Source organism: Somniosus microcephalus, chromosome 1, assembly GCF_052327205.1.
Source record: "Somniosus microcephalus isolate GS21.2 chromosome 1, FLI_Smic_1.0, whole genome shotgun sequence".
Classification (NCBI taxonomy): domain Eukaryota; kingdom Metazoa; phylum Chordata; class Chondrichthyes; order Squaliformes; family Somniosidae; genus Somniosus; species Somniosus microcephalus.
In genome coordinates, this window is record NC_140987.1 from 39,732,924 (window position 1) to 39,757,855 (window position 24,932).

The window sequence follows — 24,932 nt, forward strand, 5'->3', positions numbered from 1 at the left end:
GTAACTGGTAAAATAGATAAGGGAGAACCAGTGGATGTGGTGTATTTGGACTTTCAGAAGGCTTTCGATAAGGTCCCACATAAGAGATTAGCGTGCAAAATTAAGGCACATGGGATTGGGGGCAAGGTATTGACTTGGATAGAGAACTGGTTGGCGGACAGAAAGCAAAGAGTTGGAATAAACGGGTCGTTTTCCGAGTGGCAGGCAGTGACTAGTGGGGTACCGCAAGGATCGGTCCTAGGACCCCAGCTGTTCACAATATATATTAATGATCTGGATGAGGGAATTGGATGTAATATCTCCAAATTTGCAGATGACACAAAGCTGGGTGGGAGGGTAAGCTGTGAGGAGGATGTCGTGAAACTCCAGTACGATTTGGACAGGTTGGGTGATTGGGCAGAAACATGGCAAATGCACTATAATGTGGATAAATGTGAGGTTATCCACTTTGGTGGCAAAAACAGGAAGGCAGATTATTATTTGAATGGCAATAGATTGGGAGAAGGGGAAGTGCAAAGAGACCTGGGTGTTATTGTGCACCAGTCGCTGAAGGTAAGCATGCAGGTGCAGCAGGTGGTTAAGAAGGCAAATGGTATGTTGGCCTTCGTAGCAAGAGGGTTCGAGTACAAGAACAAGGACATCTTGCTGCAGTTGTACAGGGCCTTGGTGAGACCGCACCTTGAGTATTGTGTGCAGTTTTGGTCACCTTACCTGAGGAAGGACGTTCTTGCCATGGAGGGAGTGCAGCGAAGATTCACCAGGCTGATACCTGGGATGGCAGGAATGACGTACGAGGAGAGATTGCGTTGATTGGGCTTATACTCACTGGAGTTTAGAAGATTGAGAGGGGATCTCATCGAAACCTATAAAATTCTGTCAGGTCTGGACAGACTAGATGCAGAAAGGATGTTTCTGATGGCCGGGGAGTCCAGAACCAGGGGTCATAGTCTAAGGATAAGGGGTAAGCCATTTAGGACCGAAATGAGAAGGAATTTCTTCACCCAGAGAGTGGTGAACCTGTGGAATTCTCTGCCACAGAAGGCGGTGGAGGCCAGTTCATTAAATATATTCAAGAAAGAGTTGGATATATTTCTTGAGGCTAAAGGGATCAAGGGATCTGGGGAGAAGGCAGGGACAGGGTACTGAATTTGGATGATCAGCCATGATCTCATTGAATGGCGGAGCAGGCACGAAGGGCCGAATGGCCTACTCCTGCTCCTGTCTTCTATGTTTCTATGTAAATACAGTACTGCGGATGCTGGAAACCTGAAATAAAAACAGAAAATGCTGGAAATACTCAGCAGGTTAGGCAGCATCTGTGGAGAGAGAAACAGAGTTAACGTTTCAGGTCGATGACCCTTCGTCAGAACTGGAAAAAGTTAGAGATGGAACAGAATTTTAAGCAAGTGCAGAGACAGGGACAGGGGGAGGGGAGGAAAGAACAAAAGGGAAGGTCTGTGATAGGGTGGAAGGCAGGAGAGATTAAATGACAAAAGGGATGATGGTGCAAGGCAAAAGGAGATGGTAATGGGACAAGTTAAGAAACAAAAGATGACTCTAGATGAGGTGTAAATGGGAATGACAGAATGATCGACAGCTGCCATGTGAAAGAAAAAATAGGGGCCGAGGTTATGGTCTGAAATTGTTGAACTCGATGTTGAGTCCAGAAGGTTGTAAAGTGCCTAATCGGAAGATGAGGTGCTGTTCCTCGAGCTTACGTTGAGCTTCGTGGAGCAGTGCAAGAGGCCGAAGACGGAGAGGTCAGAGTGGGAGTGGAGTGGAGAATTAAAGTGACAGGTGACCAGAAGCTCGGGGTCACGCTTACGGACTGAATGGAGGTGTTCCGCAAAGCGGTCACCCAATCTGCGTTTGGTCTCCCCAATGTAGAGGAGACCGCATTGTCAGCAGCGAATACAATGGCCCAGAACTTGGTGTCGAGGGCTTGCCACGCGTGCAAGCCCCCGATCTGCACTCACCCTGCGCGCCAACATCTGAAGCCCGGGCCTGCTTGCATTTCCTGTGACAGGCCCGGTTCAGATGTCAGCGCGCAGTGCTTACCTGAACCAACGGCATAGTTAGTGCCCAATCAGGGGAGGGGAAGGTTCATTCATGAGTTTGAGAGTAAGAACTGTCAAACTCATGAAAACTACGGGGGCCCAAAACACTATTTAAACTTTAAATAAAAATTTAAAAAACACCCCAATCATTAAATTAAGTATAAATAAGTTAAAAAAAATAATTTAAACAATATTTTTTTTTTTGAAATAAATACATTTTTAATAAAAAGGGTCTAAAACTAAACTTACCTTATTGTAGATTCTTTAAAATAATAAACCTGTGGGAAAAAAAATTCTAAATTACACTAAAACACCACTTACCTGTAAAAATAAATACTTACGTGTGCTTTTTACAAGTGTAAAGACCGGAGGCCTTTAGACATGCGCAAATCCCCCAAAACCGAGGAAATCCAAGACGCACGCGCTGCCCCCTACAGCGCACGCACTAGCCTCTTCAACTCTTGGGTTGGAGGAGAGGAAATGCCGGTTTTCAGCGCATGCGCTGTGCATGCTGAAAACCGGCATTTCCTCCGGCCAGACACGTGAGTACCCCTTCCGTACTCACGCGTTTGGGGAGGAATTACTGCCCCAATATACTAAATTGCAAGAAGTACAAGTAAATCGCTGTTTCACCTGGAGGAGTGTTTGGGCCCCTGGACAGTAGGAAGGGAGGAGGTAAAAGGGCAGGTGTTGCATCTCCTGCGCTTGCATGGGAAGGTACTGTGGGAAGAGGAAGGGCTGTTAGGGGTGATTTGAGGAGTGGACCAGGGTGCCGTGGAAGGAGCGGTCCCTTCGGAATGCTGAAAGGGGAGGGGAGGGGAAGATGTATTTGGTGGTGGGATCACGCTGGAGGTGACGGAAATGGTGGAGGATGATACGTTGAATGTGGAGGCTGGTGGGGTGAAAGGTGAGGACAAGGGAAACCCTATCGTGGTTCTGGGAGGGAAGGGAAGGGGTGAGAGCAGAAGTGCGGGAAATAGAACGGACACGTCAACCACGGTAGAGGGGAATCCTTGGCTGAGGAACAAGGAAGACATATCGGAAGCGCTGGTATGGAAGGTGGCATCATCAGAGCAAATGCGACGGAGATGGAGAAACTGGGAGAATGGAATAGAGTCCTTACAGGAGGCGGGGTGGGAGGAAGTGTAGTCCAGGTAGCTGTGGGAGTCAGTGGGTTTATAGTGAATGTTTGTCAATAGCCTAAATATTTATCTTCAGCCTGAAACAGGCACAGGATGGGCGGGACATGTGCTACACCCGCCCAAAGCTGATCACATGAGGCACGCACTATTTTGAGGCACGTGTCTCATTTCACTAGGAGCTTTCAGCGCTATTCGCGCTTGTAATTGGCTTGTCCATTGGGACTGGGAAAAGTTCACAATTTAAAGGTGGCCAGCAACTCTTAAAGGGAAGGTGCCAGTGGTTAATGCCAGCTTCTGCACCTACTGCTGTGTCTAAAATGACTGCTCCCCCCCACCCCCCACCACCCGCCCCCCTATCTCCGATGGCACCGTGGAGGTCCTGGTGGGGTAAGTCATCAGGAGGAAGGGGGTCCACTTCCCCGGTGATAGACACAGAGTGCTAGAGAGGGCACAGAGGAGGAAGTACAGGGCCCATGCTTTGGAAGACTGATAGGTAGGCACCAGAAATGCGTGGTGCATCTAAAACATTTTAAAATTTGCCCCAGGGATATAGGTGTCGCTAGCGAAGCCAGCATTTATTGCCCATCCTTAGCTTCCCTTGAGAAGGTGGTGGTGGGCCTTCTTTTGAACCGCTGCGGTCCGTGTGGTCAAGATGCTGCCACAAAGGTAGGAAATTCTAGGATTTTGACCCAGCGACGATGAAGGAACAGTGATACGTGTCCGAGTCGGGATGGTGTGTGCCTTGGAGGTGATGGTGTTCCCATGCGCCTGTTGCCCGTTGTCCTTCCAGGTGGTGGAGGTTTGGGAAGTGCTGTTGAAGAAGCCTGGGGGAGTTGCTGCAGTGCATCCTTTGGCAGCCACGGTGCAGGGAGTGGATGTTTAAGCCTGTTGAGGTGGATGCACAAGATCCCGTGGAGCTATTCAATTAAGCCTCAACTGACACCACTAAGAACAGATTGCTTGGTCATTTATCTTGTTGACGTTTGTGCTGCCGAGTTTGCCTACATTACAACAGTGACGACACTGCAAAAGTACCTTGCGGGCTGTGAAACGAAGTGGGTCGTCCTGAGGTTGTGAAATGAGCTATAGAAATACATGGCCTATCCTTTTTTCCTTTGACCTTTTCCTCAACAGCTACTATTTCTGATTGTTTAGGGCTCCAAATCCAAAGGGGACTGGGGGAGGGACATAACCCCGTGTGAATGTCGGGATTCACCCACTGGGACCCTCTACTGCTGACTCCGGTGGTCTTTCAGGGGAAAGTTCCCGATTTTGCATGATACTGGCGGGCACCTACGCCCTAGAGGCACATCTCTGGCACCCACTCTCCACAAAATGCAGCATCGTGTTGGGGTAGGGGCGTTGGTGGCCCCAGAACGTGAAAAGCTGTGCCCACCTCTGTTGCTCTTTTTGTAAGGGAATGGCATTTAAATAGTATGGGGGAAAAATTCGTTAGTGACCATTGTGGGTCGCTAACATGGCCTGGGCGCTAAATTTAGCGCCTGGTGAAAAATAGCGCCGGCGATCGCTAACTTCAGTTTTAGCACCCCAAGAGGGAGGTGGTGTGCTAATTCAAGCGCTCCACTTCATTCTTAGAGCGCTAACACCGAATATCGGGGCGGTGCGTTCTGCAGCGCTACACACTGGGCCACGTAGCGCTGCCGCATGGAAGGGCACCTCCCCTCATTAAAGGGGAGGGCCCAAGCCCACAACTCTACGGGGCCTGACCTGGACCACCGGGGAGCGGGGTGCCAAGCCAGCAGCCTGGAACTCGAGGATCGCCGGGCTGCCAGATCGCAGCACGGACGTCGCATTCAAAGACGCAACGGGCCGCGACGGGGTCAATTTTTTTTCCCCGCCCACCACCTCCCCTTTAGTTACCACCCCGCAAGCCTCCGGCCGCTTCGTTCCCACCCCCTGAATCGGTCGCTAGCATCGCCCGCTGCAGATTCAGGGGGTTCGGACCAATTATGCAAGCGGGGCGAAAACGGGGCGCTGCGCGCGGTGATGACGTCGTCTTTGCCCGTGCAGCAGAGCAGGGCGCTACCAGTTACCATCGCCGCTAAACTCCTGCTGAATTTAGCGGGAGCCGTTAGCAGTGCCGCGCCTGGGCGAAAAGTCGTTTGCGCCCCGTTAGCGCCCCCCCAGAGGCACTAACAAGAGGCGCAAATTCACCAAATTTCTAGCCTTCAATCTATATATAAAAAAATTCACGCCATGTTTCTTTGAGGGTCCCGACCATGGTCCTGGCCCGGATGCCGAGGTGGAGCCACTTATGCCAGTTGGTGGCTGGTGTACGTAGTGGCTCGTGGTTGGCCAGATTCAACAGTACTGGGAGCAGTGAAAAGAAAAAGATCCCCAATAAATGCTAATGTAGCTTTTTCTTTAGGAAAGAAGAATAACTTTGGCTTTGCCATGAGGTGAGCAATGCATGTGCACAGGGCCTTGGTGAGACCACATCTTGAGTATTGTGTGCAGTTTTGGTCGCCTTATCTGAGGAAGGGTGTTCTTGCCATGGAGGGAGTGCAGCGAAGATTCACCAGACTGATACCTGGGATGGCAGGAATGACGTATGAGGAAAGATTGGGTCGATTGGGCTTATACTCGCTGGAATTTAGAAGAATGAGAGGGGATCTCATTGAAACTTATAACATTCTAATAGGACTAGACAGACTAGATGCAGGAAGGATGTTCCTGATGGCGGGGGAGTCCAGAACCAGGGGTCACAGTCTAAGGATAAGGGGTAAGCCATTTAGGACAGAGATGAGGAGGAATTTCTTCACCCAGAGAGTGGTGAACCTGTGGAATTCTCTACCACAGAAGGCAGTGGAGGCCAATTCATTAAATATATTCAAGAAGGAGTTAGATATATTTCTTAAGGCTAAAGGGATCAAGGGATATGGGGAGAAGGCAGGGACAGGGTACTGAATTTGGATGATCAGCCATGATCTCATTAAATGGCGGAGCAGGCTCGAGGGGCTGAATGGCCTACTCCTGCTCCAATCTTCTATGCTTCTATGCAACCCTCCTGATTGAACTTATCAGAGCTAACACACATCCAAGAGCAACAGCATAAACCATTGAATGTTATCACAGGCAGCAAGCACTACTTCATTATGTGTTTTTCAAGCTTGTTCAGTGATAATAAACACATAAGTTAATCTCATCTTGGGTTTCAGGCTGGTTCAAGTTTCACTTGCACTCACCTGAATCCCTTAAAGACATTCCCGCCTTGTAATCACTCAGTCGCCTAGAAATAACAGCAAAGGTCTGAAGAGGAAGTGTGCAGCTCATTGTTATTTGTTGTAATTCAAGCCCGATTAAAATCAAGACTTTTCTCCATGTTACACTGCTGGTTCTTACAAAGCCTGTAGAAAATACCCATCAAACCTGCTCATAGGACCTCTTACGCTGTAAGAGGTTTGAACTGACCAGATGGCTCTGCTCTGTTGAGAAGAGGGAGTTGCCAATGTGCTGCCAATGAGCATTGAGGAAGGGGAAAAAAAAATACATCCTGCATATCCGGCCTTCACTTTCAATCACGTTGATCCCCTTTAGCCTTCCTACTGTACAGCAGGTCGGCAGAAAAGGGCCGTTAGTAGTTCGACTGCATTGCACTAATGTTTGCTCATGTCTTACTGCAGCTTGACAACACTGGAGCTCTTTGTTATCGCCATGGACTAAGCACTGGTGAAGACGCTGATGCTCCACAACCTGCACTCAAGAGTTTCAGTCCTTAACAGAGCCGCATAGCCGTACCAAAGGTAAAGTGAGAAATGCTCTTGTCTTTTTATGCACTCCTGTCATTGTAAACCAAATTTGTACGGCTGAACGGTGTGTGCATTAACAGCCGTACTGCTTCCTAAGAACATCACAGATAATTAAGACAAGGAGTTCTATTCCATAACGTTGCCCATATGATGTTTTATAGTGCAGTGTGACGTGCTCACCGTGCAGTGAAATCATAGATCATTATAAAAGCCCTGAGGTATGGCATGGTATCTGGAACTGTTTCGTTGAGGGTTTCACTTCTGATTATAATGACACTGTTGGAGGAGCCTAAAATTTATTACAACCAGAAGATAGTACAGGTTGAGCATCCAAAATCCGGAGATCCGGAATGTTCCGGAATCCGGACTCTGGGATGATTGGTGGCAGGGTCGTCCGGAATCAGTAAAATGTTCCGGAATCCGGACACACTGTCAAACCGTAACCTGGGCCCAGGCATTTCCGGACTCGGAACGTGTTTCTGATGTCCGAAGTCCGGAAACGCCCGAGCCCAGGTTGTGATATTCCCCGACTTCGGACATCAGAAACACGTTCCGAAGTCCGGAAAAACATGAAAACCGGCTCGGCCTCGGTCCCGAGGTTGCCGGATTCAGGACGCTCAACCTGCAGTAGATTTACTTCAAGGAGGAGCGCCGCAGAATATTGGAGTTGTGTCAGAGGGTGGTAGGTTGCCGCTTACATGTCAACCAGAGAGTGAGCAGCTTTTTTTGTTCGTGTTTGGTGACGTATTGCTCACTTGCACTGAGTGATTGATGACCAACAGCGATGATTGACCAATCAGAAGTGCAGGAACTCTGTGGGCGGGGACAAGCGTTGCCTTTTAATTTACTCTTGAACACAGCTGAATGGAGAGTTTTTCACAGCATTATCGTTGTTCCTTCAGGCCTCACACAAAAAAAAAAGCAAAGGGGTTTGGGGCCCTTTTGTGCAGCGGCTGGCCACCCGCAGTTCCTTTAAGGGCCGCTGGTTAGGACACTCATTGCCAGGGCACACACTCCGCCCATCTGTGTGACAGAGTAGCACCCCGATTTGCATAATTAAACGGCCTCCTGCCTGAAACAGGCGGGGGAGTGCTGTGTGCCCATTTACAAACCAGCCTGAAATGTGCACCATGGTGTCAGCTGTGGCTCAGTGGGCAGCACACTCACCTCTGAGGCAGAAGGTTGTGGGTTCAAGTCCCACTCCATGGGACTTGAACACAAAAATCGAGGCTGACACTCCAGTGCAGTGCTGAGGGGCATGCTGCACTGCCAGAGGTGCTGTCTTTCAGATGAGACGTTAAACCGAGGCCCCGTCTGCTTGCTCAGGTGGATGTAAAAGATCCCATGGCACTATTTCGAAGAGCAAGGGGAGTTCGTCCCGGTGTCCTGGCCAATATTTATCCCTCAATCAACATAAGAAAAAACAGATTATCTGGTCGTTATCACTTTGCTGTTTGTGGAAGCTTGCTGTGCGCAATTTGGCTGCCGTGTTTCCCACATTACATCAGTGACTATACTTCATTGGCTGTAACGCGCTTTGAGACGTTTGGTGGTCGTGAAAGGCGCTATATAAATGTAAGCCTTTCTTTCATCATGCGGGCCTTGGGCGTCCAAGGGGCAGCCAAGATTCCCCTCCAACTTTCTCCTGCCATCTGCCCATTTTTCAGATGAGAGAATTGTCCCCTTCATCGGACTGCCCTGTTTTGGTCATCTGCAGCATGAGATGTCTTCTAGACTTCGCTCATCCAGTTGGTAGGAGACTCTGCAAAAGGTTTCGGGACAATGTGACGAATGTCATACATTCATATTCTTTCCACCATCTACAAGGCACAAGTCAGAAATGTGAAGGAATACTCTCCACTTGCCTGGATGAGTGCAACTCCAACAACACTCAAGAAACTCGACACCATCCAGGACAAAGCAGCGCGCTTGATTGGCACCCCATCCACCACCTTAAACATTCACTCCCTCCACCACCGGCGTACCGTGGCTGCAGTGTGTACCATCTACAAGATACTTGGCAGCAACTCGCCAAGGTTTCTTTGGCAGCACCTCCCAAACCCACGACCTCTTCCACCGAGGACAAGGTCAGCAGGTGCATGGGAACATCACCACCTCCAAGTTCCTCTCCAAGTCACACACCATCCTGACTTGGAAGTATATCGCCGATCCTTCATTGTCATTGGGCCAAAATCCTGGAACTCCCTCTCTAACAGCACTGTGGGAGCACCTTCACCACATGGACTGCAGTGGTTCAAGAAGGTGGCTCACCACCACCTTCTCAAGGGCAATTAGGGATGGGCAATAAATGCTGGCCTTGCCAGCGACGCCCACATCCCATAAACAAATTTTAAAAATACAGAAGAGGAGGAGAGCATTCAGCCCATCGTGCCTGTGCCGGCTCTTTGAAAGAGTTATCCAATTAGTCCCACTCACCTGCCCATTGCCCATAGCCCTGCAAGCATTTCCTTTTTTTTTGACTTTCTAATAAGTCGCCTTATTGTGGGTGGTCTCACATCAAACCTCTTCTGTATCCAGATCAGAGCAGATAGCAATTGGACCTGTTCAGATACCTCAGATGTCAAAGCTAAGCTAAAATTCCACATATCTGCAACAGGTTATTCTTGCCTCCTACTTTTCTTTACAAACAGCAGTTTAACATAGCAGAGAGGACACACAATGCTGTTGCCACATCCGCCACATTTAATCAATTATTTAAATGTGAACACAAACAGCTTTCACTATAATTCATGACCTGTGGTATCTGTTGCCTTGCTTTGTATTTGAATTTCCTTGGCATGCTCCTCGTGTTCATTTCTACGACTTTCACTGATGTCAGGTGTCTCGCAGTGCGCTTTTAATAATTTAAGGCGTATAAGGGCTACAAGGGAACCTTCATATATTGTGCTTACCCATCATACGAATCGTGCTATCCCAGGTTGTGGGGTATTTGTATCACATGGTCAGAGAAGAATTCTCTTTAACTTTGTGGAATAATTCACTTGAATTCTGTGTTAGTGTTGGGAGATGTGCTTGGATTGCTGGATTATATTGCCTGTCTGTTTTAGCTGAAGCAGCCTCTTGACCTTCATCACCGGGCACATTGGCATCAAAGGCTAAGGTTCACATACTCGCCACATAAGTGCCACCATGGTGTCACTGACTCTGAAGTCCCATCATACTGAATACCAATGATGTTCAAGAGAGTGTACTGGAGAATATCTTGCAGACTTTTGTGTGTGTGTGGCACATTGAAGGCCACCGCTCACACTGTTAAGATAGCGAAAGCACATCAATATAGCAAAGGTTCATTCTATGGCTAGTTATTTGCAGGTCTGTGCATTTTGGTAATATCGGCGTTTGGCAAAGTTTCTCAATTAAGTCGGGGAGTTGTCTTGAAATCATGGCCCAATCCTCAACGGTCGAGACTTGAGAAAGTATGAATAAAGCATTCAGAGAGCAGGTGACCTGAACTAGAATGAAGTGGGTAACTATCCCTGGTCTGGACTTTGGGTGGCCAGCCAGTGGAGAGTGCAACCCCTGGCCGCCCGGTAGTTCTGGTTGGAGACCTGGTCCATTCTGAGGGACGGGCCTCATTAGCATTCGGCCAGTGGGCGGAAAATAAGCATTTTCTGTTCTTATATTAGATTTTCAGCATTTGTCATGTCTCTTTTTAACTTTTAGTTATTTCCTATTTAAGCATGAAAAAGTAGGAGTAAAATATAATGGCCTGGAGTTTGCGGTCAGCGGCGAGGAAAAGGCGTTCGGCTACTGCTGGCCCTGAAGAAAGCTGCCCACAAAGATCTCGCGATCTCTGTGGCGAGAAGTACGCCTTTTTCGCCGTGTGAGAGATTGCAACGCTCTATAGTGGGGAATCCCTACTGTGACGTCAACAAGCTGCCTAAACAGCCAATCACATTGCAGAATTCTCACAGACAGGGAAGCAGGAAATGAGAACCTGCTTTTATTCTGACTTTTTAAAAAAGTGTTAGAGAGAGCAAAACAAAGATTGGGGCTCTCACGTGGGGATAAGGTAAACCTGAAATAAATGTGAACAAGCTTTTAAAAAAATATTTTAAAAATGTTTTTTTAACTTTCTCAAAAATTGTAATTTTTATCATAATGGAGAAATTTGGCACGCCGCCAAATTAAAATGAGTTTTTCAGGGCCACAACATTTGTTTAGCAGTCATTACCCTGTTAAAACCCCAGTTACACCAAATCCAACAAGGCCTAACATTTAATGGGGTATTTCACAGCGGTATTACCGCAGAAAAGCTCAAGTTTTCGTCAGTTTCATTGATTACACTGATTGCCGGCTATGGGGGTGGTCGGGGCGGGGGCCACAGCGCAGCCAGTGTCAGAGCAGTGAATGACTTACTGCAGCTTCAGGATTTCCACGTTTACATGCGCATGCGCTTCCACCTGAAGTTGCCCTGTTGGTTCGCCGTTATTACCCACCACAAATTACAGCCCATTTTGATTTGGCAGAGGCAACACGGATTTATGACAGGGAAATTGTGTTTGACAAATCTGTTAGCGTTTTTTTGAGGATGTAACTAGCAGGGTAAATAAGGGGGAACCAGTGGATGTGGTGTATTTGGATTTTCAAAAAGCATTCGATAAGGTGCCACAAGAGGTTATTAAACAAAATTAGGGCTTATGGGATTGGGATAATATATTAGCATGGATTAAATGTTGCTTAACAGACAGTAAACAGAGAGTAGGAATAAATGGGTCATTTTCGGGTTGGCAGGCTGTAACTAGTGGGATACCGCAAGGATCAGTGATGGGGCTGATGCTATCTATATCAATGACTTAGATGAGGGGACCAAGTGTGGTTTACTGATGATACAAAGCTGGGTGGGAAAGTAAGGTGCAAGCAAAGAGGCTGCAAAGGGACATAGATAGGTTAAGTGAGTGGGAAAGAACATGGCAGGTGGAATATAATGTGGAGAAATTTGAAGTTATCCACTTTGGTAGGAAAAATAGAAAAGCAGAATATTTCTTAAATGGTGAGAGATTTGGAAATGTTGGTGTTCAGAGGGACCTGGGTGTCCTTGTACACGAATCACTGAAAGTTAACATGCAGGTACAGTAAGCAATTAGGAAAGCAAATGATATGTTAGGCTTTATTACAAAAGAATTGGAGTATAAGAGTAAAGGAGTCTTACTGCAATTATATTGAGCCCTGGTGAGACCACATCTGGAGTATTGTGTACAGTTTTGATCTCCTTACCTAAGGAAGGATATACTTGCCTTAGAGGGAATGCAATGAAGGTTCACTAGACTGATTCCTGGGATGGGGGGATTGCCCTATGAGGAGAGATTGGGTTGACTAGGCCTATATTCCCTATAGTTTAGAAGAATGAGAGGTGATCTCATTGAAACATATAAAATACTTAAGGGGTTTTACAGGGTAGATGCTGGGAGGATGTTTCCCCTGGCTGGGGAGTCTAGAACCGGGGTCACAGTCTCAGAATAAGGGGTCGGCCATGTAGGACTGAGATGAGGAGAAATTTCTTCACTCAAAGGGTGGTGAATCTTTGGAATTCTCTACCCCAGAGGGCTGTGGATGCTCAGTTGTTGAGTATATTTAAGACAGAGATCGATAGATTTTTGGATACTAACGGAACCAAGGGATATGGGGATAGTGCAGGAAACTGGAGTTGAGGTAGATGATCAGCCATGATCTTATTGAATGGCGGAGCAGGCTTTTCAGTGCAGTACCAGGGGAGTGCTGCACTGTTGGCGGTGCCGTCTTTCGTAAACGATCCCATGGCACTATTCGAAGAAGAGCAGAGGAGTACTCCCTGGTATCCTGGCCAATATTTCTCCTCTTCTTCTTAGGCAGTCCCTCGGAACCAAGGATGACTTGCTTCCACATTAAAAATGAGTTTGCAGGTGTCTAATGAGTCCAATGCGGGACCTACAGTCTCTGTCACAGGTGGGGCAGACGGTGGTTGAAGGGACAGGTGGGTGGGGTGCTTGGGTTGATGTGCGCTCCTTGCGCTGTTTGCGCTTGGCTTCCGCTTGCTCCCGGCGAAGAGACTCGAGGTGTTCGGCGCCTTCCCGGATGTTTCTCCTCCACTTCATGCGGTCTTGGGTCAGGGATTCCCAGGTGTCGGTGGGGATGTTACACTTTTTCAAGGAGGCTTTGAGGGTGTCCTTGAAGCGTTTCCGCAGAAAACGTTTGCGTCTGCACTCACTCGGAGGTCGAACTCCAAACCATCGTCAACACCTTCACCGAAGCGTATAAGACCATGGCTGTTAAGTCTGTGTGTTCTAGTTATTGTTAATAAGAATCACTGCACACAGACCACAAGAATAAATTCAACAGGTCTTTACTAGTCGAAGGCCAGGCTGAACTGCCCAATAAATCATTACACAGCACTTATATACCGGTGTGGTCACCACCGGTATTACAGTATACAGCAGCCAAGATAAAGTAGTGCATCTCTTAAAATAGTTCTCTTAAAGGTGGAACGGTTACATACACCACAATCCTCCCTTTTTAGCTTAACAGTATATATTCCCCATTTAACATAACATAATAACATATATATACAACTTCATGTAAAAACAGTCCACAGATTCAGTCTCTGAGGAGGCCTCCTGATCCGAGACGGATAACGCCTTTCAGGGGTCTCTGGTTCTCGTTGCTGGGGTGACTCATCTAGTTGATCCCCTATGGATAGGACATCATCATCAGGTATATTCACTTCTGAGGTAGATGCTTCAGGTTCACTAACTTCCTCCACGGTTGTCTCTGTCGTAACCATGGGCTCGACCCTTGTACTCGATCCCACCAGTTGGTCAGCATGACGTCGCATTACGTTTTCACCAACATCTACCGTGTACATCAGGGGTCCTTGTCTGGCCCGAATTGTTCCAGATTGCCATTTCTCGTTTTTATAGTCCCTGGCTAACACCGGTTGTCCTATTTCAAAACTCCGAGTGGGCTTGTTATTGATATGCTGGAACTGTTTGTTTTCGACTTCCCTCCGCACATTTGGTTTTAACAAGTCCAACCTGGACCGCAACCTCCTGTTATAGAACATCATGGCAGGACTTTGGTTTGTTGTTGCATGGGTGGCGTTTCGATCTGCCAGTAGGAAATTGTCCACCTTGTGTTGCAGTGGAATCTGATCTTCGCTCATGGCCTTTGTTGCCTTTTTGAACGTCTGTACAAACCTCTCGGCCAGCCCATTCGTAGCTGGATGATATGGGGCAGAGGTATAATGTTTCACCCCATTCATCTTCAGGAATTTCTGGAATTCCTCTGACACGAACTGTGACCCGTTGCCTGAACATATTTGCTCTGGCAATCCATTTCTTGCAAATATCGTTCTTAGCACCGCGATCGTCTTCTCCGAGGTAGTGGTAGTCATTTTAATCACTTCTGGCCATTTAGAATGTGCGTCCACCGCAATTAAAAACATGGAGTCCATGAATGGACCAGCAAAGTCAATATGTACACGTTGCCATGGGGTTGAAGGCCATTCCCATGGATGCAGCGGTGCAATTGGAGGTGCATTTTAGACTTTTTGGCACCCTGAGCAGCTTTTCGTCAGATCCTCTATCTGTTGGTCGATACCCGGCCACCACACATAAGCCCTAGCAAGGCTTTTCATCTTGACTCCCCCCAGATGACCTTCATGTAGTTCTTTTAGAACTCTCTCTCTTAACTTAGGAGGGATAATCACCCTTGTTCCATACATCAATGTTCCCTGACAGATGGACAGCTGTTCTCGTCTTGCTGAGAATGCCGGTAACAGTGGATCACCATGGGCTGGCCATCCCTTTACTGTCAATTCGTAGACCCGGGACAGTGTCGGGTCATTCCTAGTCTCCCTTTCAATATTTGCATTGGTGATAGGTAAACATTCGATGATGGTCGAGTGAAATAACTCCACCGGGTCAACCGTCGGTGCCTCCTCCTCAGTCGGTAGTGGCAGGCGCGACAGCCCATCAGCATTACCATGCTGCTTTGTACCTTTGAATTCTGTCTGATATTGATGTGCCCCTAGGAAAAGGGACCATCTCTGGAGCCTCTGTGCTGTCATCACCGAAACACCCTTCTTAGGGTTAAAAATGGATACCAACGGCTGGTGGTCTGTCAGCAGTGTAAACTTCTGGCCCTGCAGGTAATGATTAAACTTCTTTACTCCCCACACAAGGCTGAGAGCCTCCCTATCTATCTGAGCATAGTTGCGCTCAGCGGAGGTCAATGATCTGGATGCAAATGCGACTGGCCTTTCCAAGCCATTTGGCAACTTGTGTGAGAGCACTGCTCCAATACCATAAGGAGAAGCATCACAAGCTAAACGAATAGGTAGCGTTGGGTTGAAGTGAGCCAACACTTCCTCTGAGGTGATCAATGCCTTGCTTTTGCGAAAGGCCTTCTTACAGTCCTCGCTCCACTTCCATGGTACTTCTTTCTGCAAAAGAGCGTTCAGCGGGTGCAGCACCGTGGATAGATTTGGCAGAAACTTATGGTAATAGTTAATCAACCCTAGGAACGACCTCAACTGGGATACATTTTCCGGAGCGGGAGCCTTCACAACAGCTTCGATCTTGTCAGGTGACTTGTGCAGCCCCTCCTGGTCAATGACATGACCACAGTACGAGATCCGTTTCTGAAAGAACTCACATTTCTGGCGATTAACTCGAAGTCCATATTCCTTCAATCTGGTGAGCACCAGTTTCAAATTTGCAAGGTGTTCCTCATCGTCATCTCCTGTAATCAGGATATCGTCCAAGTAACATTGAGTGCTTGGAATTCCCTGTAATACCTGCTCCATGGCCCTCTGCCAAATTGCTGGAGCCGAAGCCACTCCAAAAACCAGTCTATTATATCGATACAAGCCTCTGTGCGTGTTGATTGTGAGATACTGGCGCGACTCTTCCTCAACTTCCATCTGTAAGTACGCTTGCGCCAGGTCTATCTTGGTGAAGTGTTTCCCGCCAGACAATGAAGCAAAGATATCCTCAATCCGCGGAAGCGGATATTGCACCGTGTGAAGCACCGGATTAACCGTGATCTTGAAGTCTCCACAGATGCGGACCTTCCCCGGTTCCCCTGGCTTGTTACTCGATGAACGCTTCATGATGGGAACAATGGGCGTGGCCCACTCACTCCAGTCCACCTTAGACAGTACTCCTGAACGTTCTAGCCCTTCCAGCTCAGCTTCCACAGCAGGTCGTATCGCATAAGGTACCGGTCTGGCTTTGAAAAATTTTGGGTTTGCATGTTCTGCAATCTTGATTTTTGCCGTAATTCCTCTCAGTGTTCCCAGTCCCTGTTGGAACACCTCTTTAGCCTCATCCAATATTCTGGACAATCGTTCAGGTTTGACATCTTTTTTTTTTCCGGAATCTACTGTTATTGCTTTTAGGGAGTGCCAGTCCATATTTATTTTCCTGATCCACTCCCGTCCCAGAAGTGGTGGACCTCCCTCAGGTAGTACATATAAGTCCATTCCTTGGTGTTCTTTGCCCTTGTGTACCACCTTGACTTTTATCTTTCCGATGGGGTATACTCTTTGCCCCGTGTATGTCTGCAATACTATCTCCGTATCCCGTAGGGGAATATGTGTGAATAACCTTTTGTAATCTTGCTTATTCATGACCGTCAATGCCGATCCGGTGTCCAATTCCATCTTCACTTGGACTCCTGCTATCTGAAGTGTGACCCAGATAGTTTGTAGGTCAGCTTCCTTACTCACGTTGTGAATTCTCAGACTACCCAGTTCCTTGCTGTTGGAGTCTGAATCTGAATTCTGTTCATCCGAACTCTTCTCAGCCACCTTATGTACCTTTCTGCACTTTTCCTGCGGTGACTTTTTGTTGCTGGTCTTCTTTCCTGACCGGCATACTTTAGCTATGTGACCAAGCTTGCCACATTTTCTACATTCCTGATTTTTAAACCAGCATTGGTTCTGATCGTGTGTTGTCTTTCCACAACGATAACATTTCGCTGTACCCAAAGCCATTTGATCTACGCTGAGTACCGCTGCCTTCAGCTGCATTTCCGCAGTGCCTCTCGCTGCGGCTTCGTGCGATGCTGCAATAGTGACAGCCTTATCAAGTGTAAGATCATTCTCTTCAAGCAGCTGCTTTTGTGTTCCTTCTTTCGACAATCCACACACAAATTTGTCTCTCAGTGCCTCTGTCAGACTTTCCCCAAACTGACAGTATTTCGCTAGCTTACGCAGTTCAATTAAATACTCCGCGTTGCTTTCCTCTTTCAGTTGCGTTCTCGCATAAAATTTAAATCGTTCCGCTAACATCAGCGGTGTGGGGTTCAAATGATTTCTCAGGACAGCAACAATATTAGCGAAAGCCTGATCCGCCGGTTTAGCTGGTGATAGAAGATGCTTCAATAGCCCGTATGTCTTCGCACCCATTGAGTTTAGTAAGGTTAGTGCTTTATCTTCATCTGATATTTTATTTGCCTTACAATAAATCTCTATGCGTTCTACGTATGTGGCCCAATCTTCAACATCGGCATCGAAATCGTTGATGTTACCACGCTTAGGCATCCTTGCAATCTTCCACCACCGTGGTAGAAGGGATGATCACTGCCTGTTGCTGATGGAAGGCTTCGTGTCAGGATTCTTCCTTGCTCTTCAGACCCGAGTCTTTTCTCAGCAGGATGATGAGGGCGGATGCCTCTTCTCGACGCCCGTTAAACTGCCTTGGATATATCTCTGCCGCAGGGTAAGATCGTCATCGTCGCCACTGTTAAGTCTGTGTGTTCTAGTTATTGTTAATAAGAATCACTGCACACAGACCACAAGAATAAATTCAACAGGTCTTTACTAGTCGAAGGTCAGGCTGAACTGCCCAATAAATCATTACACAGCACTTATATACCGGTGTGGTCACCACCGGTATTACAGTATACAGCAGCCAAGATAAAGTAGTGCATCTCTTAAAATAGTTCTCTTAAAGGTGGAACGGTTACATACACCACAATGGCCCTTACACTAAACATCCATAAGACAAAGGTCCTCTACCAACCTGCCCCCACCACACAGTACTGCCCCCCGATTATCAAAATCCACGACAACGTGGACCACTTTCCAGACAATATTTATCCCTCAACCAACATCACTAAAACTGGTGATTTATTTCATTGCTGTTGATGGCAGCTTGCTGTGCGCAAATTGGCTGCCGCGTTTCCCACATTACAACAGTGACTACTCTTCAAAAGTACTTAATTGGCTGTAAAGCACTTTGGGACATCCTGAAGTCGTGAAAGGCGCGATATAAATGCAAGTCTTTCTTTTTATTTTCTTTCTTTCTTCAGCTTGGACTTGAGCCCACAGGGGTCGAGTTTCATGCGAACGCCTCCACTGGGCGGGAGGTAGGTAGAACAAGTGCCGATAGGCAGCTCATCGATCAGAAGCGTCAGGACACCCAGTGGCTCCACCGTGGAGCTGAGCCAGTCACAGTGAGTAAAGAAATATTAGCCGGGGGGGGGGGAAACCGATTCCGGGATAGGATTAATGTTTCACCTGGCCCCACGAAAATCATTGAAAACAATTTTTCCCTTCTAAGTGAGTGTTCGTCTAAATGTGCATTTAATGGTACCCAGCACCACTGGAAACCTAACACCACGCCTGAGTCCCAGTTACTGTTATTTGGTCGCTGGGTAGCGGTTGTAATAACGTGCCCGCTTGTTGTACGTGCAGTGTGACATGGTGGGCTGACTCCTGCACAATCTCTGTAAGGTGCCTTGAAGAAAGTCCGTGCGATAGAACAGTCGCTGCTGTTATTTTCACTGCTGCCGGTGGAGCAGCAGTAATTATCATCTGCTGCTGCAATTCCTGACAGTGGGTCAGTTAAGAATTAACTACTGAGCTTAAATCCCTCCCCGCCCCGTGTACGACCTTGCTGAAAGAGCTAGCTAATTGCTGGTTAGCTGAAGCGTTCTATTATGTGCAGCTCCTTCCTCTTCCTGCTCTTGTTTCACGGTTGGTTCCCCCTAATGGTGTTTCTGCTACCCAAGCCGCGCTTCTGAGACGTGGCCCAGAATCTCCTGAAACCGGTACAGACGGCAAGTTACGCCAATCTTCCCGCCATTGAGTTATGGCAAAATTTCCTGTGGATCACATTAGCAGACGCCGGAATGCAAAAAACTGGCATCAAACGAACAGAAAACAGTCGAGGCCCGAGGAAAGCACTGAATTTGTGTCATATTTCTCCATTAAGCGCGAAAATTAAAGTTTCAAGCCATCAAACCTTAATTTACAACAACAACAAACCTTTATTTATGCACATTAGGCACAGCGGCCTGGAGTTTCCGCTCGATTGCGCTGTTTTTTTCGGCGCAATTCGACCGAAATTGAATGCGTAACCGGCACAAAATATTGGTCCAGAAATTCGGGTCAGAGACTTCCCGCGGGTGCAAGCCTCCGACCTGCACTTACCTTGCGCACCGGCCGTTCAGCTGTGAGCCCTCGTGGAATTGCGATCCTGGGCCTCCTCCAACTGCCGGCACGCAGTGCTTGCGTATCACAGAATCACAGAAACCTCACAGTGCAGATAGAGGCCATTTCGGCCCATCGAACCTGCACCGACACATATCCCACCCGATCCCCGTAACCCCTACACCAACACATATCCCACCCTATCCCTGTAACCCCACGTATTTAATCCCCCTAACACTAAGGGTCAATTTATCATAGCCAATCAACCTAACCCGCACAGTTAGTTCGATGCATCCCCTGGGATCACATGGGCCACAGAGAGCCAATGGTAGCAGGGAATGCTTCATTCATAAGTTTGACAGGAAGGACTGTCAAACCTATAAATACTATAAGCCCCAAAACATCACTAAAACCTCAAATAAATTTTTTTTAAAACCACATTTTTAAAATAAACTATAAATTACATGAAATAACTATTTTAAACAATAATTTACATTTTTGAAAAAATTAATTACATTTTCTAACGAGGCTAAAAATAAACTTACCTTTCTTTAAAGTATTTAAAAATAATAAACCTGTGGAAAAAATGTTTCAATTTTAATTAATTCACCACTTACCTTGTTAAAAGCAGGCCTTGCGACTGCTTTTTACATGTCTAACTTCTGGAGACTTACCTTCCCGGAGAAACCTGGAAAAAAAACGTAAGTTCGATGCGCACGCGCAGCCTCTCCCGCACACGCATTCCACCTCTTAACCCCTTCTTTCAGGAGAACGCAAGTGCCGGTTTCCCGCGCATGCGCAGTGCATGCACGAAACTGGCACTTCCATTGGGCTTACGGGTGAGTACCCTGTGTATTTCTGGGCCATTATTATATTTATATCGCCATATTATAAAAAGGATATAGTGTAGGAATTGACGAATTCCTAACTAAGAACTGAGGTCGACTCAGGCGATCAAACAAACAGACTTTTAATGTAAAACTAAACAAGTTTAAACAGTTTGTTAAGATCGATACAGGAGAACCACGAAAACAGGTCTGTACAAGATGGAGCTTCCACAAAGACTGCCTGGGCAGTCACGTGGTTTGCGACATGACGTCATCGCGTTTACCCGCGTTTTCCCGCGCTCTTAAAGGGGCCACGCCCCATGCATACAAACACTATCTACAAAACGATGTAATGTCTAACACAATGGTACAGGCTTAGGCTGGTGTTAGAACATCATTAAAGGGAATTATGTACAGTTGCCCAGAGTCATTCAGTGGCTACGCCACATGCGCCCCCCCAGAATTCGCTTTAACAGACAAAGTCAAACGGTGAGGGGGTCTGATGAGCCTGTCGGAACGACTCCTGTACTCCTGAGGTGGAGGCTGCTGGGCGGCTGACGGTCTGGCGGGCGGTTGCGCTTGCTCCGCCGGAATGGCGCCGGGTGGCCGACCTCGTCTCGGCGGTAGTGCTGTCTCGACGGGGCGGTCGAGGTCTTGATGCGCCGGCTTCAATCGATCGACTGAAATGTGGTCCGGCTTCCCCTGCCTCCAACACGCGGAGGGGACCAGTATATGGGGCCTTGAGCAGATTCTGGTGAGCATCGTGGCGAATAAAGATGTATTCTGCCTTGTGAAGCCTCGTTGGAACGTGCGAACTCTGCAGCCCGTGGTGCGAAGTGGGCACCAGCGCGAAACAGCTGGCCGCCTCCCGGTAACTAGTCAGCTGGTCAGAAGCGGACCAAGGCTTCGTTGATTCTAGTAGGAAATCTCCTGGGACTCGCAACGGTTGTCCGTACACCAGCTCCGTGGATGAAGAGTGAAGGTCTTCTTTGGGGGCCGTGCGAAGGCCCAACAGGACCCACGGTAGCTTGTCTGCCCATCCAGCGTCCTGGAGGCTGGCCCTCAGGGAGGCTTTTAGTGACCGGTGGAAACGTTCACAGAGACCATTCGCCTGTGGGTGGTAGGCTGTGGTGCGGTGTAATTTGACACCGAGCCCTTGGGCCACCGCATTCCAGAGTTCGGAGGAAAACTGTGGTCCCCTGTCTGAAGAAATATCAGCGGGCACTCCGAAACGGGCGACCCAGGTGGAAATGAACGCCCTGGCCACGTCCGCCGAAGTAGTGGATGATAGGGGAACCGCCTCTGGCCATCTGGTGGTGCGGTCAACCATGGTCAGGATGTGTGAAAAACCATGGGAGGGTGGGAGTGGACCCACCACGTCCACATTGACATGGTCAAACCATTCGCTCCGGCACTGTGAAGGTGGCCAACGGAGCTTTGATGTGACGCTGTACTTTGGCCTTTTGGCAGACCACGCAGGTGTTGGTCCAGTCGCGGACATCCTTGTGCGTGCTGTGCCATACGAATTTCCTCGACATCAGCTTCTGGGAGGCCTTCATTCCTGGGTGTGATAACCCATGTATGGCGTCGAACACTTTGCGGCGCCAGACGGCCGGTACGACAGGGCGAGGGTCCCGAACGGAGACGTCACACAAGAGCGTGGTACCTGCTGCATGGAACTTGACGTCGGCCAACTGGAGGCCGGTGACGGTGGTTCTGTAGGCTTGGACTTCTGGGTCCGAGGCTTGATCCGCTGCCACGAGGGCGTAATCGATGCCTAAATGAACCGTATTGACGGTCGCGCGGGAGAGGCAGTCGGCCACCAGGTTGTCCTTACCGGCCACGTGCTGTATAACCGTGGTGAACTCGGATATGTATGTCAGGTGATGTTGCTGTCGGGATGACCATGGTTCGGCGGTCTTGGCCATGGCGAAGGTGAGCTGCTTATGGTCCACGAAGGTGGTGAAGGGACGTCCTTCCAGGAGGAAGCAAAAATGTTGAATGGCCAGAAAAAGAGCGAGCAACTCCCGGTCGAATGTGCTATACTTCCTCTCGTTCCGCCGTAGTTGACGGCTGAAGAATGCCAACAGCTGCCAGGTCCCATTCACCCACTGCTCTTGCACAGCGCCGATTGCGTAGTCTGACGCGTCGGTGGTGAGGACGATGGTGGCACCTGGCAGCGGGTGCGCCAGCATAGTCGCATTGGCCAAGGCTCTTTTTGTGTCGGCGAACGCCCGGGCCATGTCCTCTGTCCAGTCTACTGTATCTTTGCCAGTCCTGCCCTTGAGGGCCTCGTACAGGGGCTGCATGAGCAGTGCTGCCTTAGGCACGAAACGGTGGTAAAAGTTTACCATGCCTAGGAATTCCTGCAGGGCCTTAATGGTTTGCGGGCGTGGAAAGGATGTCACCGCCTCTACCTTCGCTTGTAAAGGAACCGCTCCCTCTGAAGTGATGCGATGCCCCAGGAAATCAATTTGCTGCAGGCCAAACTGACACTTGGCCGGGTTGATAATCAGGCCGTGTTGGCTGAGACGCTGAAAAAGGGTGTGTAGGTGGCAGATGTGTTCTGCTTTGGTGGGACTGGCAATGAGGATGTCGTCTAAGTAGACAAAGAGGAACTTGAGGTCCCGCAGCACGGAGTCGATCAGGCGTTGGAAAGCCTGGGCGGCGTTCTTTAAGCCGAACAGCATTCTTAAGAACTCGACAAGGCCGAATGGGGTGATGACTGCGGCCTTCTGAACGTCTTGGGGATGAATGGGGACCTGGTGGTAGCCCCGGACGAGGTCGACTTTCGAGAAGACAGTGTTCCCTGCCAAATGGGCGGAGAAATCCTGAATATGGGGGATCGGGTACCGATCAGGAGTGGTGGAGTCGTTTAGGCGTCGATAGTCGCCGCATGGCCGCCATCCGCCGCCAGGCTTCGGGACGATGTGAAGGGGTGAAGACCAGGGACTATTCGACCGGCGAATAATCCCTAACCGTTCCATTGTCGCAAACTCCGCTTTCGCGACCGCCAGCTTGCCAGGTTCCAGGCGCCGGGCCCGCGCGTAGACCGGGGGGCCGTTGGTGGTGATGTGGTGTTCCACACCATGTTTCGTGGCCGTGGAGGAGAAAGTGGGCATTGTCAGGTCGGGGAATTCACCGAGCAGGCGAGCGAACTCATCCGGAGCCGGAAAAGCACAGGCGACGGTGCGCGACATAGTGTTACTGCGGTAACAAGGGATAGAATGAAAAGTTGCCGCGTTGATCAACCGCCGGTTCCTCACGTCAACCAGGAGGCTGTTGGCGCACAGGAAATCCGCGCCGAGAATGGGTTGCGAAACCTTGGCCGTCACAAACTCCCAGTGGAAACGCTGGCCTCCAAAACACAACTGCACCCGTCGTCTGCTGAAGGTCCGAATTGCTGCGCCATTGGCCGCTTCAAGGGCGAGATCGTGAATCCCAGTCTGCACATCGAGGGCGGACGCGGGTAATATGCTGCACTGCATCCCGGTGTCGCACAGGAAATGACGACCGGAGAGAGTATCGGTGATAAACAACAGCTTGCCCGCGTTGCCGTTCGCGGCCGCGGGGCGCCCGTTAGACCCGGTCCTCGGTGGTCGTAGTAGTTTTTTTGTTTGGGGGAAACTGCAGGGAGGGCGGCAACGTCTCGCTTTCGTGCCGAACCGCGCGTGGTAGGGACACAGCTCAGCAGGCTGACGAGCTGGGGCGGCGTCTGTGGGGGATGGGCGCCTCATGGCGGCACAGTACTGCTGAGTAACGGCGAATATTTTGTCCGCCTCTGCCGCGAGTGCTGCGCAGTCCTCAACTTCGGATCTGGCCAGGGCAGCTTGCACCTGTTCCGGTAGCTGGCTGAGGAATAATTCCCGGAATAGGAAGCATTCCGGTTCGGAGCCAAGGAGGGCGAGCATTTGGCTCATTAACTCTGAAGGCTTGGAGTCCCCGAGCCCGGGCAAAGCGAGCAGTCGACGGGCGCGCTCCGATTTAGTGAGCCCGAAAACTTGCAGCAACCGCGCCTTGAGGGTTTTGTACTTGCGCTCTGTTGGAGGGTTCTCGAAGAGGCTGGCGATCCGTGAGGCGGTAGAGCCGTCGAGGGCAGAGACCACATAGAGATATTGGGTCTGATCCGCAGCAATGTCCCTCAGGGCGAATTGTGCCTCGACCTGAATGAACCACGAGGTTGCTTGCTGCTCCCAGAACTGCGGTAGCTTCAACGAAATGGCGTTGGCCTCCATGTTGTGTTCTTTTTGCGAAAAACGTTCACAAACGACGGGGTCACCAATGTAGGAATTGACGAATTCCTAACTAAGAACTGAGATCGACTCAGGCGATCAAACAAACAGGCTTTTAATGTAAAACTAAACGAGTTTAAACAGTTTGTTAAGATCGATACAGGAGAACCACGAAAACAGGTCTGTACAAGATGGAGCTTCCACGAGGACTGCCTGGGCAGTCACGTGGTTTGCGACTTGACATCATCGCGTTTACCCGCGTTTTCCCGCGCTCTTAAAGGGGCCACGCCCTGTGCATACAAACACTATCTACAAAACGAAGTAATGTCTAACACAATGGTACCGGCTTAGGCTGGTGTTAGAACATCGTTAAAGGGAATTATGTACAGTTGCCCAGAGTCATTCAGTGGCTCCGCCACAATAGAGGCACTGGAGAGGGTGCAGAGAAGATTTACAAGGATGATACCA

The 24,932-nt window shown here is 48.9% G+C and overlaps 1 protein-coding gene across 3 annotated transcripts in view; it reads left to right on the forward strand.

Moving 5' to 3' along the window:
• The first annotated feature begins 6,737 nt into the window (after positions 1-6,737).
• The window catches only part of wdr17 (WD repeat domain 17), a 242,168-nt gene continuing 223,973 nt past the window's right edge, over positions 6,738-24,932 (forward strand). For 2 of the 3 annotated variants that reach the window (XM_085977929.1, XM_085977981.1), the window contains exon 1: positions 6,738-6,963. The gene's annotated coding sequence lies outside the window, so the exon portion shown is untranslated. Of the gene's footprint in view, positions 6,964-18,282; positions 18,427-24,932 lie in introns of all 3 variants that reach the window. The other variant, XM_085977976.1, reaches the window with a different exon arrangement.